We start from the raw sequence: 11183 nt of genomic DNA, 5'->3' as shown, positions 1-11183 counted from the left end.
CTCAATTAGGAAAAGTGCCACTTCATAGTGAAAGAGGCGATAGTTGTGGGTCATCAGATTTCACAAAAAGGTATTGAGGTTGATAGATCCAAAGTTGACATAATAGAAAAGCTTCCACCACCTATGTCTGTAAAAGGTTTTCGGAGTTTTCTTGGGCATGTAGGTTTCTACCGAAGGTTCAAAAAGGATTTCTTGAAAATTGCACACCCATTGTGCAAGCTACTAAAAAAGGAGTGTAAGTTTGATTTTGATGATGCTTGTCTGAGAGCATTTGGAGAGTTGAACAACATGTTAGTATCAGCACCATTCATTATTTCACCAGATTGGGGGAGAGCGTTTGAAGTGAGGTGTGATGCGAGTGGGGTGCCGGTTGATGTGGTATTTGGACAGAGATGATAAAAGATTCTTCATCCAATTTACTATTCCAGCGAAGCTCTAAATGTGGCTCAAAAGAAATATACTATGACTAAACATGAACTCCTTGCTGTGGTCTTCGCTTTCAAGAAATTTCGATATTACTTGCTTGGTTCTAAAGTCATAGTTCATACTGACCATTTTGCATTGAGGTATCAGATGGCTAAAAAGGATGCAAAACCTAGGTTGATTAGATAGGTATTGTTGCTGCAAGAGTTCGATTTTGAGGTGAAGGATAGAAAGGGAACAAAAAATTAGGTTGCCGTCCATTTGTCCAGATTGGAGGAGGAAGCTATGCTCAAGTTAGGAGATGGGGATGAGATTAATGATGTATTTCCGGATGAACATGTATTTGTTGTTTCTTATGATCTTATCCCTTGGTTCTCATATTTTGCTAAGTACTTGGCAAGCTACTTGGTTCCATCGGATTTGTCATTTCACGAAAGGAAAATGTTTATGTTTGATGTGAAGAAGTTCTGGGACGAGCCTTACTTGTTTCTTATTTGTGACGTTGGACTTATTCGTCTCTGTGGGCCTGAGGTTGAGATGATAAATATAGTGGAGGCGTGTCATTCATCGCCTGTTGGTGGGCACCATAGTGGTAATCAGACTACTCATAAAATCTTGCAGTGTGGGTATTACTGTCCTACCATCCACCAAGATGCTCATGATTTAGCCAAATCTTGTGATCGTTGCCAAAGAGAATAAGGAATTTCAAAGAAGCAAGAACTACCTTTGAACCCGATATTGGTGATTGAGCTATTTGATGTCTGGGGTCTTGACATCTTGGGTCCGTTTGTGAGTTCCAATGGTATGAAGTATGTTCTTGTTGCAGTTGACTATTATCAAAATGAGTAGAGGCAATTACGCTTTCAAACAATGAGGGAAAAAGTGTCACCGCATTCCTGGAAAAGTGTATCTTCTCAAGATTTGGTACACAAAGGGCAATCATAAGAGATGGAGGTTCTCACTTTTGTAACAAGTTGTTCAAAGTGTTGCTAGAGAAATATTGTGTTCCTCATAATGTAGCCACTCCTTATCATCCGCAGTCTAGTGGGGAAGTTGAGGTGTCAAATAAAGAGATAAAGCAAATCCTTGCAAAGACTGTGAATGCCAACAAAACTGATTGATCAAGAAGACTTGATGATGTTATATCGGCTTATCGCACCACATTCAAGACTCCCATAGGTATGTTCCCCTACCAACTTTTATATGGAAAGACATTTCTTTTGCCTGTAGAGCTAGACCATAAGCAATATGGGCGCTAAAGAAGCTGAATTTGGAATGGGGCACCGCATCGAGTCAAAGAATACATGATATGAATGAGCTTGATGAGTTTTGCCTAACAACATATGAGAGTTCAGCCTTGTACACGGAGAACATGAAAATGTACCATGATCATAAGATTGAAAAGCTTGAATTTGTTGTAAGTGATCTGGTGCCCTTATTAAACTCAAGGTTGCGCTTGTTTCCTGGTAAGCTTAAGTCCAAGTGTACCGGGGCATTTAGAGTAACTCAAGTATTTCCACATGGAGCGGTTGAGCTCGAGAACAAGGAAAGGACGAGGCTCTAGGTGAACGGACAGAGGATAAAGGTGTACTTGGGGGAAATCAGAGACTGTACAAGAAGTGATCGAGGCTTATTATCCTGATGAAGTCTGAGTAATCAAGGTGTCTGCATCGTGTCGCGGCATTAAATCAAGTGCTGCTTAGGAGGCAACACAAGATGTACAATCTAGTGAACTATAAGAGTTTCTTTTCGATATAGGACTATTGTTCTTTCTTTTGGATTTTGTAGCTCTTTAGATAGGTGTTTATTTTTATAATTAGTGTTGGCTAGATATAGAATAGGGCCCGTCTCTAAAAGTGTCCAGAAAATATAAAAAGAAAGTCCTAATGGTTGCTACGTGTGTAGGTACGAAAAGGGAAAATATGTAGAAAATGGCGGTGCAATGGTCTAGGGGCCCCATCGACGGTCTGTTGGTCCGTCCATTCACTGTGGATGAGGTCCGTAGATCCCAGGAAAGTTCTTAATTTTTTTCTAAGTGTCAGCATGACGTACGTAACCCATCGACGGACCATAGGTCTATCCACGGACCATCCACAGGGTCTCGTGGGTAAAGATTAGGGTTTCTGCTGACCCGACCCAAACCCCATTTAAGTATAACCCTTCATTTCAAATTCACTCCCCACTTCCAGTTTTTCCATCAACCGTTTTTAACCTTCTATTTACCCATATTCATTAATTAGTAACATCCCCAAATTACTCCCCAACCTAATCTAAATCAATCCCAACATCACATATCAACCTTCTTACCCAAATTTCTCTCCCATTTCAATTCGTCCATTGTTTCCCAAAGCTTTCACGGTCCGGGTTCAGTTTCCACATTGTTCTTGGAGCTTTTGAATTTGATCACATACTCACTATTGTTGATTATTTGTAAGGTAAGATGATTTCTCCCGAACATTGATTATTTCATTGTTTCAATTGAAGTCAAAACAATAAACTTGACCTTGGGTTGTTCAATTACTTGTTAAAATGTTGACGTTAGTTTAGAAACACCCTTGAAATGACCGTATGTGAGTGTGTAGATAATTAGAATCAACCAAAAAGACTAATAGGTCTAATTGGGAGTTTTGACTTAGGATTCGTTGTTTTGATGTGTTAAAAAGTTGAATTGAGTCTAATTGAAATCCTAAGGATGATGAATTACCATACATTATGTTGAAATGCATGATTGGACTTAGTTTGATTGAAAAATTGTTGAAACTGTGGGTTGAATAAAAGTTTAAGTGTTAACCCTGGCACAAAACGGATCTATGAACTCCACCTACGAACCATAGGACAACCTATAGATGGTAGGTGAGGGCTGTGGAACAATGGAACTTGAAAATTGGGCTAAGTCTAGAACCACGGTGTGGACTATGGTCCATCGTTCCATCGACTGACCGTTCTGCACATCCGTGGTTACAACATTTGAGACCCAAAAGTGGGCACCCTGACCTACAGAGGAGACCCACAGGCCTTCGTTCCATCGATGGACTGTAGGTACCCACTGTGGGTCACCAGTTTATGTATTGTCTGAGAATTTTCTAAGTTTTTGTCTGGGTCTGAATCTTGTTCTTTAATTATTCCATGAGTTGGAGAAAATAAAGCTAGTGGACCAAGGGCTACTACACACGCTTATTATATGAGGCAAAGGGATGATCAATATGGACTAGACATGGTTGTCGGTAAATTCATATTTTGTCTTATGTGTGTTTACACTATTTGATCCTTGTTCTACACATTCTTATACTTGTTCATCACTTGTTCTTCCTCAAAACGTTAAATCGATGAGACTTGATTATGATGTGCTGTTTGAAAGTCCTTTGGGTTACCAAGTTATGTATAATCAAATTTACCGAGCTTGTCCCTTCATTATTCAAAACATAGTCTTCCTGGTGATTTGATTGAAATACCCTTCAAAGATTTTGATGTTATTATTGGGATGGATTGGCTTTATACATATAATGCAGTGCTAGATTGTAGGTCAAAGCATGTGACTTCTAAAGATCCCACATTTTCACACATCATTGTACAAGGTGAAAGATCATTGACATCTAGTATTATTTCTGCGGCCTTGGCAAGAAAGTTGATGCGTCAAGGTTGTGGGGCATACCTTGCTCACATAGTTTATACACATTTGGTGACTCCTTGTATCAAAGACTTAATTATTCTATGTGATTTCCGAGAAGTCTTCCATTAAAATCATCCTACCCATAGAAAGAGAGGTTGAATTTCCAATCGAGCTTATTCCTGGATCTACCCCTATTTCTATCACTTCTTATAGAATGGCTCAAGCTGATTTAAGAGAATGGAAAGCTCAATCGCAAGAACTTCTCGAGAAGAGTTTTATCCGCCCTAGTATTTCTTCTTGGGAGCCTCTACTTTATTTGTAAAGAAGAAAGATGGCACTCTTACGCTTTTTATTGACTATATGCAATTGAAAATAATAACAATCAAGAATAAATATCCACGTCCATGGATAGATGATTTGTTTGACCTACTGAAGGGTGCTAAATTATTCTCAAAGATTGATTTAAGGTCAGGATATCACCAACTGCGCGTCAGAGAGAAATACGTTCCTAAAAATGCCTTAAGAACTCGGTATGGTGATTATGAATTTTTGGTGATACCATTTGGATTGACAAATAATCCTCGATATTCATGGATCTAATGAATCGAGTATTCAAGCCTTATCTTGATCAGTTTGTTGTGGTCTTTATAGATGATATTTTAATATTTCTAAAAGCAGTAAAGACCATGATAAACACCTTCGGATTGTTTTGCAAATTTTGGAGAAAATTTTTTTACGCTAATCTTTCCAAGTGTGAATTTTGGCTTAATGACGTGGATTTTCTGGGACATGTTGTATCAACCGAATGTGTAAAGATTGATCCTAGTAAAATTCAAGCAATTGTTGAATGGAGACCTCCCAAAAGTCCTAGTGAGGTAAGAAGTTTCTTGGGCTTAGCAGGGTACTATAGAAGATTTGTTAAAGGCTTCTCATTTATCACCTCCCATTTGACTAAACTTTTGAAGAAGGAAGTAAAGTTTACTTGGGATGACAAATTCCAAAAGAACTTTGAAACTCTCAAATCCTTGTTGATACAGGCTCCTATAATTACTCTACAAATTGAGGGAAATAGTATGTAATGTATAGTGATGCTTCTCATTGAGGTCTGGGATATGTTTTGATGGAAGAAGGGAAAGTTATTTCTTGTGCCTCTCAAAAATTAAAACCAAATGAATTTAATTATCCTACTCATGATCTTGAACTTGCTGCTATATTGTTTACTTTAAAAATATGGACATTATTTTTATGGAGAAAAATGTCATATATTTACCGATCACAAGAGCGTAAAGTACTTCTTTACACAGAAGGAGTTGAACCTAAGACAACGTAGATGGCTTGAACTCATCAAGGATTATGACTGCACGATTAACTATCATCCAGCTAAAGCCAATGTGGTTGCATATTCCTTAGGTTCTTAGCTAGTGGATCCACCTAAAAGCTAAGCATGTTAGTTCTACCTTAGGCAAGTAGGACACCTCTTTTCGGTGTGGGACATGACACCGGATTCCTTGTAGCTCACATAGTCTATGTCTATTAAGGCTATATTTCCCTACATGAACAAGAACATGAACCATGACATGATCAAGAACAAGAATATGAACTATGAATAAGAACATGGGTTATTTACTATGGTTCCTCAAGAGGTTCTACCTAGTATGAATGGGGGTATGAGACTTCATTCATGCATTGCATAAGTAGGCTTTGAGAGTCGGCATGTTAAGTTTCCCTTAAGACATGTGGACTATGAGTTAATGCATGTTTTATTATGAATTATGAACATGAACATGAATATGAACATGAACTATACTTATGACTTCTAATGAGTTTTACTTAGTGTGAGTGGGGGTATGAGACTTAACTTATACATTGCACAAGTAGACTTATAAGGGGGTTGTGGTGTGGTTTCTTTATGCTATGAAGATATATGAACTTATGTATGTATGATATGGGTTGTTGTTATGAGTGACTTTAGTTATTACAAGATATGAACATGAATGTCCCCTTGTCTATGAGTGTTGACTAGGGATGAGGTCAAGGTATGTTATGCATGATCATGGAGTCCTAGAAGTGATACTTAGTGTACCTAGGATTATGGGATCCTATCTATGCATTGCACAAGTATGGCTTAGGGTTGCTTATGTGATAGGTCTATTATGATGAAATGATCTTAGTATGTAACTATGGATGTGAACTATGCCTTGTGAAGATTTGAGTATGCATTATGTTGTGTTGGAGACTATGCTTGTGATTATGATGATATCCTTTATGTTATGATGAATTGTGCATGGTTTGTCTTATGAGCTACATTCTCCTACTATTTCAAAGATGATGTTCAAAAGTGGCATATAGCATGGTTTCAAACAAAATGTCCCTTTTATGCATGTTTTAAGGATTTTCTTGCATGGCTTCCATACTTAGTACATTTTATGCTAACCCCATCTTTCTACATTTTTATAAGTTTAGGCTTTGGAGATATTGGATTTCATCCTTGTGGCTAGGATCGTAGTAGATCAAGAAGAAGAAGATTGGTGAGTCCTCATAGTATTCTAGGGCTTGACCATATGTCCTTTATGTCTTTCTTTTATGTTTTAGACTTATGTAAGGGCTATGTCCCTAAGATTGTATTCAAGAGTTTTTATCCAATTATTAGATGGTTTGAGACATGGTGTTATAGATTCTCTCTCATTTTATAAAAGACTTTGAATGTAAAGAAAAGTTTTAACTTCCGCACTATTTTCCTATGCTCTTATGTTCTTGATATGCTATGAGGCTTGTATGAGACCCTTTGGGGTCAAGTACGCCGTGTTACATCTAGGGGGTACCCTTGAGTCATGACATCCATGGATAACTTTAATCCTTGGAGTCCCTTCAAAACCCAATTTCAAAGATAGAAATTCCCCATAAGCCAGGGTTTGTCTCCAAGTCATGTGTTCCTTTCAAAAATGATTCTAATGCTTGAATTAGTTTATATTATGATTGAATTGATGATTTATTATGGTTTTTATGTTGAAATCCCCAAGAACCCATGAAATCACATTATTTCCCAATTATGATCTTGTGATGTGGGATTGTTGATTCTAGAAGAATGTTATGAAATTTATGCGTGTAGTGATTGGGTTACTTGAATTATGATTATATCCATGTCTAATGTAGAAATTTTAGATGTGTTGATGGAATATGACCTATGGTCCTTGAAGGGCAAAATATGAGAATTATGCATGATTATGAGATCTATGTATATGCTTTAAGAACACTTTTAGAGTAAAGTGGTTATGATTATGATATAGTTGTTGTGTTGTTGAAAGGTTATTCTCACTTGTTGAATCTATGAGCTATCTTATGAATTATGTTGGATTGAGTGTCAAGACAATCTTCCATGAATATGAACTTCGGTCAAGACTTAATATGTTCCGTGGGAATTAATGCTTAGCATTGAGTGGATAGTGATATGAGATGGAAGCCCTCACGATAGTAGAGGCCGGGATTCTAGGAGCAATCTCTTGAGATTGATGCCCTCACAATAGTAGAGGTCGGGTTTCTAGTAGCAATCCCCTTGTCCCACAAACTATGTGCCCTCATAGGTATTTAGCTAGTGGATCCACCTAAGCTAAGAGTATGGTTCTACCTTAGGCAAGAAGGACAACCCCTGTTCGGTGTGGGTAGACTCCGGATTCCATGTTAAGCTCACACGGTCTATGTCAGTAAAGGCTTATCCCACTATGATAGTATGAACAAGAATATGAGTTATGAATTATAGTTACTCAAGAAGCTTTACTTAGTATGGGTGGGATTATGGGATCTTATTCATGCATTGCACAAGTGGTCTTTGAGCGTACTTATGGTATGGTTCTCTTATGATATGATGATCTATGTAATGAATATGCTTATGACTTAGGCTTTTTCATTGTCTTCAAAATGATGCTTTAACTTAGTAAATTGCATGCATTCAACTAAAATTTCCCTTTTATCATGTTTTCATGATTTTTAGGCATGGCTATAATACTTAGTGCATTTTTGTTCTAACCCGTATTTTTTCTACATTTTCCCCCAAGTGTAGAGTTCGGTTCAAAAGGTGGTCCTAATTGTGGCTAAAGCTTGGATTTGCTCATTTCTCCTAGCTTGTTGGTGAGTCCTCATAATTTCGAGGACGGATGTTTCACCTAGTAGTTTCTCTCTTTGTATTCCCTTCGACTTGATACTTTACCATCTAGGATGCTTCTAGCTTTTTTTGCAGTTTAGTCATTGTTATTGAAGTAGATTCAAATTTTATAGTTTGAGGATGATGCCTTAGTTGATATTCAAGTTCGGGTGATGCAAGGTGATGTATGGCAGGCAACCTAGGATGTGGATGGTATTATGAGGTTTGATAGTCATATTTTCATTCCTTAAGTTGGCAACTCTATATTGTTAATTTAATACGAGGCCCATGACTATCAGTATTTTATTTATTCGGGCACAACAATGATTTTCACGATTTGAGAAAGGATTAGTATAGAGTGGTATAAGAAAATATTTCATGTACTATCAGTCAAGTTGCTTGTTTTTCTACTTGGTAAAGACCTGGCATTTAAGACTAGTGGTGGATTTCATAGATTCCCCATTATGTAGAGTAAATATGCACACATCACTATGGAATTCATTATGGAGTTACCTGAGACTGTTAGAGTTTTTCATAGTATTTGGTTCATCATGGATTGATTGAGCCAATTAGCTTATTTAATTCCCATTAAGTTTTCTTTCAGTGTCGAGACGTTAGATGTATTTATATTACGAGATGATTAATCTCCACGGGGTACATGTGTGTATTATATCTAATAGAGGATCTTAATTCATTTCTAGCTTCTGCAGGACCTTTCAAGAGGAGTTAGGTTATCAAGTAAACCTTAGCACAAAATTTTACCCACAAGCATACAGGCAATTAGAACATACAATTTAACTCTTGACTGATTATGTTATGGGAGTTTGTGTTGGATTTTGGAGGTCAAATGGAATTAGTTCTTAGCCTTACTAGAGTATGTGTATAATAATATATACTATTAAAGTATTTGGATTGCACCATACGAGGCCTTATATTGTAGGAATTTTTTCTCTATGGTTTGTTTGTTTTAGTCTTCAGAGACTAGGCTATGTGGTAGTGATTTTGTTCAGGAAGCTTTTGATAGAGTTTAGTTTATTCAGGATAGGCTTAGGTTATCATATAAAAGGGATAAGAGTTATGGTGACCATTAGAACGTGCCTTTGAGATTTGGAGTTTTTGACTAGGTATTTCTTTGAGTATTACCCACAAAGGGTATCATAAAATTTAGGAACAGGGTGAAAAATAAGCTCCAGATATATAGGGTCATTTGAGATTCTCGAGACTATTGGTGGTATTGCTTATGAGGGCTTTATCTCCTGGATTTTCAGTTTTTCATCCAATTTTCTGTGTTTCAATTCTTTGCTAGCTAATATGTTCATGACGACACACATGGGCTCTAGTATTACTCATACCAAATCGATGCGCTTGATATTTGTGGAGGAGCTAATTATTGTGTTTGAGGTCCATTATGTTGTTAGGTTCTGTGGACACGTCGTCTTATCAAGCAGGCTATATAGGAGAGTGAGCAGGACCTGTGAGTTTAGTACTACTACTTGTTCAAGGCTTAAGTTACTTATTGTGTCTTTACTTTAGAGAAATAAAGACCTTTTGGATGTATATATTGTAATGACCTGCTAGGTCATTTTCACTATATGATATTCTTACTATCTAGAGCTTTATTATAGAAACCCTAAGTAATTTATGAGATAGAGGAATTAAACGATCCATACGATGATCGTTCCTTAAATTTTTATGGTTTAGAGGTTTTAATGTTTAAATGGTTGATATCGATCAAAACATTTGTAAAACGACATTATAATGAAATTCGGACGAATCCACTACCTCTAAAACATCATTATTGCTCTGGAGGGACCTTTTGTTTTTACCACGAGGCTTCCATCTTATTTTGAGCAACCTTGTTGCTTATAGCTAAAATGGTGCCTTGGGTGTGGGACCTACTTTTTTGTCAAAGCGATCTCCAATGGTGTAGCATCCTAAGAAGCCTCGGATAGCTTAAATGTGTAGCTCTTTTGTTGTCTTTGATCGCTTTCGTGGTGGTCGTAGTTGTTAAGCGACTTCTTAGTGGGGCTTGCAAACGAGGAGCCTAGTTGCTTTAGAGGCCACTTATTAAGAAAAGAAGTGACTGCTTTAGTAGTTAATGCTAGCAGTTTATATCAATTTTAAGCTCTTATTTCCTTTTTTTATTTTTTATTTATTCATGAATTTAGACTAGGCGTAGGGTAGTTATTGATGTAAAATTGCTATTTAGAGTTGTAGTGCCTTAAGAAATCATCTCACATATTTTTAAAAAAGTCTTGATCGTTGTAAAATGATTAAGTACACTTTGGTCTGCTACTGTAAAGCCTTGGCTCGCTAGTTACTCCTCCTGATTAAATTTCTATCCTCTATCTCCGTTAATGGTGTCCCCGATGTTTGACTTGGTGATGTTGTTCCCTTTTCTGATGTTTTGGATTTGCGAAAAGATTGAGCTTTTGTGGCTTTGGATACGATGGCAACCCACAGAATCCCTGTATTATAGATTACATGTGGATATGAGATGATCTGTAGTGTTGAACTCACAGTTTCAGTTCAAGAATACATTGTAACCATGGTCTAGTCTGCGTATATCCCTTAGCCACAGTGTAGTCCGTACATAACTCATAGTCAGGTTTGAGTACTAACATTATTGTTCTATTAAATTCTTCGGGTGCCTTCACTGCAGTTCAATTCCGAGTTTAGTTTTTCCAATTATGGAGTGTAATTAGTTTTAGCTTGGGTATTATTTGGGTTATGGAAGTGTGTTGGCTGTAAAATGGCATTTTTTCAGCTCTTCTGACAATTCTTTCCGTGGTTAAGGTCCATGCTTGAAATGAAAAAAAAGACGAAGGGAAAGGGAGTTGCCCAAAGTTTTGGAGGTAGGGTTGAAGTTAAAACACATCTATATTTATTATAATAAAGGGAAGCTATTCAAATTCATATTCGAAAATGGGATTATCAACTATACTTGATTGCAAAAACCAACCAATCTACTATCTTGGTCCCCCCCACCCTATAACTTGAGAAATAATAAGA

This window comes from Solanum stenotomum, chromosome 1 (genome assembly GCF_019186545.1).
Source record: "Solanum stenotomum isolate F172 chromosome 1, ASM1918654v1, whole genome shotgun sequence".
Lineage (NCBI taxonomy): Eukaryota > Viridiplantae > Streptophyta > Magnoliopsida > Solanales > Solanaceae > Solanum > Solanum stenotomum.
The sequence above is the reverse complement of the archived record's forward strand: the minus strand, read 5'-3'. Positions refer to the sequence as shown.